Here is a 5,384-nt window from a genome sequence, read left to right on the forward strand (position 1 = left end):
AATGTAGCCTTAAGCGTTATCCTTTCGAAAACTGTACTCCGGAGCAACTCCGAGTGGAAGCGTGGAGTGGAGCGCACTCGCGCTGGAGAGCTCGAAAGGCCCCACCCTGGCCTCGATTCCTGCTGACGTGGCGTGGTAACGGTGGGCAACGAGGAAAATCACTTTCGTGAAACTCAATTAAGTTGCTGCTTGGGGTCGAGATTTTTCCTGGGGCCGGGAAGAGGAAAAGAAGGGACTAACGTAAACGCTGACAACGGTATTAGGACGGTGCAGCACTTTGGCAGCTCCACAATGGACCAGAACTTGATTTGTTTTATGGTTTTTTTGTGCTTTGTTGTAGATAGCGTTTGGAGAAACAATAAGATCCCTGTAAGAGGGTCATGAATGTTTTGAAAAACTCAAGGAACTGAATGGAGACATATTCAATGTTGTAACTGATTTTGCAAAATATTACGAAATAGCAAAGCAGGCCAGTAAATCGAAGTAGGAGTTGGCGGGCATTATGGCACCGAAGGACCCATTTAAGGATATGGGGTTCGGGTCGACGATCGATATGGAGCGTCCAGCTATAGCCGCCAGGCGGCAGTCAATATTAGCTGAGAACGGAATATTTGCACAATAACGGCTCCATCACGCCTTTATGGACCAAGCGATTGCCGCCGCCGTCATCGTCGTCGTCGTTCGATCCTGATGACGCTCTGTGGCCTGTGTCGTTGCGACAGGACACAATGACATAATGGCTGTTACGGCTAATGAAGGATCCCATTAGGCCGTCGAGCTGCCCGCCGGCCCCATCGATCGATAAGTGTACTCGCCGAGGATGAAGTGAGCTTTCCTGCCAACAGCGGCACTGGCAGCAACGCAGGAGTGACCGAATGAAGGACACTTTGACTAATGGGACAAAGTGTGTAGTACTCGCTGCGATCTCCTAGCGTCGTGAGACGTAGCTTGGAGGGTATGGACATTAGTGATGGCCGTTTGATGGGCTTTGAAAGCTAGATAGCAATGAGGCACTGGCATATTTAAAACGTTTACATTTGTTTGCGTTGTGATGGGGACGTTGTATGCTCTGGATAGTAATGGATCTACGTGTTCCTTTCTAGGCAATTAAATCGATGGATAATAGACGTGCTAGTGGGGGCAGAAAAGAAAACTTTTACAGACCTATTGATATAGAAACAGTCAAAGTTAATGTATTTCAACAAAGAACATAACTACAACATTTAAAGAATTTTAGCTGGCATGTTTAGGACAACAAACAACGGTAGAAAACACATGGAAGGTGAACTGGATAATGGATTCCGCTTTCCATCGTAATTCATTGGTATCGCATGTATATTAATTCTTTCGATAAGGAGTTTGTTCATTCATGTTAGAAATTACAATTTGCAGGGATGCATAAACGTGATTTTTGGGATATTTTTGAATTAAAAATCATTCCAATCAAATGTTTTAGCTCTGTAAGTCCGTTCTAGTTTGTCTTGCTTAGAATAATTGCTAAATTTAATGCACCATGATGAAAAGGTTTGGGTTCAGGGCTTCGAAAAAGTGAAACATAAAAAAATGCATTAAAAAAAATTAATACGGTGGTTCCCTCCTTAATGTACTTCCAGCGGACAACGTTCTTTGTGTTCAGTATTCCGCATCTGCTAATACCATGGAACTGTCTGGTTCGTTGTGTGCTGAGAGGCGCAACTTGCAGACATCCGGCTCGGTACTATTGTTTTCCTTCTTATTTATGAGCATCTCACACACGCCCATTTCGTTTGAAAAATTCGTTTTGCGTCGTCGAATTGTTCATAAATTGGCCCGAAAGGAAAGTGGAAGTGCCAGGCATTTTCCGGTTGTTGGCATGTTCGATGGTTGCAACTCTCGTGAGGCGTGCAATGCAATGCAGCCGTCCCCATGGGACCATTCGGCTTGGAAAGAGGTCCTATCTACCCCTTATTTAAGAAACGCCGACGGGACGGCCGATCAATGGTGGTAGAAGGTAGTCAATTTGTCAAACACACCGAACCGATATGCTGATGGTGGTTTTGTGATGGAGGAAGTCACGGGGACCCAGGTTCGATCCGGGGAGATCACGGAACACGGAACTGACCTCCGTCTGGCTGGCCGGCCGGCTGGTAATTGATTACCACGGTGATCGGGCAATTTTACGCCCTTTAATAGTCCCCTCCCAAACACGACGTGTTCCCTCTGGACAAGGCATCCGTAACCGACAAGGTGACACCACAGCAAACCATGCGACCAGAAGACGGTACACCACTGAGGTCAACTTCAGTGTCGCTTTCTTGCCAGGTTTTGTTCCGTAATGCGACTCGAGAAGTAAAGTCGATCCCTCGATTCACAAGGGCGCGACGACTTCAAAGTCATCGGCACTGACTATCCGCATCTCTACGCTGAATGGGCGATCCCCGGGCTGTATGCAATCTTCAAGTTCCTTTACTTCCGCCGTCGGCCAAGGGAACGCTCGATGCTTGCGTCCGGCCGGAGCCAGGAGCGTTCGATACATCAATTGCATCAGACATGCGGTCGCCTGTTCCGTACCGCCCCCGGAAGAGACCACTGTCACTTCCCGCTCATTCCTATCATTCACTCGTCCCTAATAACCTCATAAACTGGGATCAGAGCGACGTGGGCCTGACGCTTGTAGCGTTGTGGAACAGTAGAAGAAACCCCCCCGGGGTGTATCTTTTAGACCCGTGGTGGTTGGTTCGATTCTTCCGTGTACCGTGTGGCAATGGACCATTGTGGACCACAGACAATGCGACAACACAACAGCGGCCCAGTGGAAAGCAACAGTGACCGGAACCTCCTTCTCGGCAATGACTTTTACGACTCTTGAATGAGCAAGGAGCGAAGGATGGAGAATGGATTTGGGAGAAGGTTTGGGAAAGAGTTTCCCTCCCCCCTCAGCAGTCAGGAACGGAACTATTCTCCCTAATTTCGGTTCTGTTCCGTAGGTACCGAATTCTTTCATCGATTTTATGCGCTGTCTATGCTGCAAGAATGTCGATTGCTGCATCCAGGTGACCGAGAGCCTCCGCCTTTTCTGTGATCACACCTCGAAGGTGTTGCCGGGCCCTGGGCCTGTGCCTGGAAAGCATTCGAAAGCCATTCTCCTTCGGTCCTGAAAACCGGAAGGAAGCGCTACATTAGAAACGGTGGCATTATGTAAGCGGCTAAAGAGGATGCCTATCATTGGGTCACTATGAAGGGTATGAAAAAAAAGAGGCTTCCTTAAAAAGCAAATAGAAAGCGACACGGGACATGGCACACTGCGGTGCGCTTTTGAAGGGACGATTCCTGCGTGAATCCGAGGAATTATTTGATGAGGAAGGAAATGATCATTTATCGTATCGTCACGGGGTATTTATCGAACTGGATCCGTTCCTGTTCCGTGTTTTTTTTTCCCTGTTATTTAGACAAATAAGTGAAAGAGATGTACGGATTTAGCAACTGTAGATCCTGTGACTTTCTATGACTTAAAAGGTAGCCGAATTCCGAAAAAGGCCTTTCTTCTACGCCAAGTCAAGCAGACTGTTTGCAAACAGAAGGTATGTTGCACAAAGCGCGATTTTGTGTTTGATCAGCTTTCCGTGCAGTTGTACTTTCGTGACATTCAAGATCGATCGTACCAAAGGTAGCTGGTACATCATTCATTCCAGGCAGCTTTAGTACACAATTGACAAAACGGAGCATCTAGAGACACCGGTGCACCGATAGGGCACAGTACCTCGGCGCAACTCGATGTACCTAGGATCAATCGGAATTTCCACGCTTGATCTCTTGATCAGACGATAGGTTAGGATGAGATGGTTTCTGAGGATTCCTTCCAAATTTTCCCACTAATCTCTCTTCTTGCAAGCTGTCTCGACGCCATGGACACGATACGGATCTGGATCTGTGACCGCGACGCGGGTATACGAGTGCGAAAGGCTAATGTGACGTCCTCCTGTTTGCGGGTACTTGCGGAAAAGGGTTCAATAGAATACTGTCCCGAGTACTGCGAGCCGAATTTCCACAGAGAAGACGGCCGCGTTAATGAGGGAACGTAAACAAAGCATAAACTTCTTAACCGTTTGGCGAAGATCGACCTCGAGCAGGGCGAGCTGTTGAGGGTGCCTGTGTCTGCCTGCGCGCCGTGTGGCACATCTGGGTTTCTTTTTCGTTCTTTTCTTCAGGTCCAGGTCAGCCAACGCCAACGCTCGAAGACGAAGATGGCAAAGAAGAAATGGAGAAGATCTCGCCAAGGTGTCTGGTCGTGCCAGACAGTCTGTCGCCTCACCAGTCCCCTTAGGGCCTTCAAGGATCGCTCATTACAAGTCGGCACAGGTTTCACAAAGACAGAGACACGACTGAGAGCTACCTGCTGCCGATGGTTTGTGCAGACTCTGGTAGGCGCTGTCGAGGATCATTTACAACTCGCGCTAAGCACTCAAAAGCCTGGCCCGGCTTAACACCGATCACCGTTCGATCGGAAGGTGTGAAAACGGACACCCTTTCGTTTGGTCCGGTATTTGTTTTAGTTCCTTAAGCAGCAGCAGCAACAGCTGGTCTGCTGGTCCTGAGCGAGAGTGGCTAAACCAACAGCCAACCAACTACCCAAAATACGGGGGAATCCCAGCTCGGCGGTGTACAAGTAAACGTGCGGCACCAGAAGTGCGTGTGTCGTGTTCGTGGTTTTGTCACAAACACGGGACCCTCTCACCCAACGAACGCAAATGGCCACCGAACCGGGGCGGATCAGTGGATTGGAACCGGCGAATAAATTAGCCAAATCAAACGGATTGTTGACGATAAATTACCAACCGGTCAGGACCTAGACGGCAGACACCGGGTCCAACCGAGGGACGTCCAGAGCCGTCAACCCTTTTTTCTCTGTCAACGTAGTGCCGGAGGCGGCACCAGAGACTGGTTGCGGGATTGGATTTGCGGTGCTCCTGGTATTCTTGACCCGCTTCTTAGTAAACTCTCCCGGCCCGGCTGCCGGTGGGATTCAATTTCGTTGAGTGCCACCACGCGACCACGGTTCGTTGGATTTCCGCTTTTTGGCATCGTCAATAGCGCTGGCTGGATGGGCGGTCACGCTACATTTAGCGTGTTAGGAGGGCGACCGAGTTGTTTTGACGACAGTGTTTCATATTCTTCCATTTACTTCTACTTGTAACGTTGCCAATATTAAGATTTTTACACTTTTTCTCCTTTGGTTAGTGTTTCTAGCTTTAACTATATTATCTCCCTCCCGTTTTTTTTTTGCAAAAGATGTTATGACGAGACTTCGACGAACAAAAACATTGCTCGCTTCGAGGGTCCTCAGCACCAAACCCAAAGGCGTAACCTTGCTCTCCACCGTCTCCGTCGACGAACAAAGCAGAGCC

Source organism: Anopheles darlingi, chromosome 3 (assembly GCF_943734745.1).
Source record: "Anopheles darlingi chromosome 3, idAnoDarlMG_H_01, whole genome shotgun sequence".
Classification (NCBI taxonomy): domain Eukaryota; kingdom Metazoa; phylum Arthropoda; class Insecta; order Diptera; family Culicidae; genus Anopheles; species Anopheles darlingi.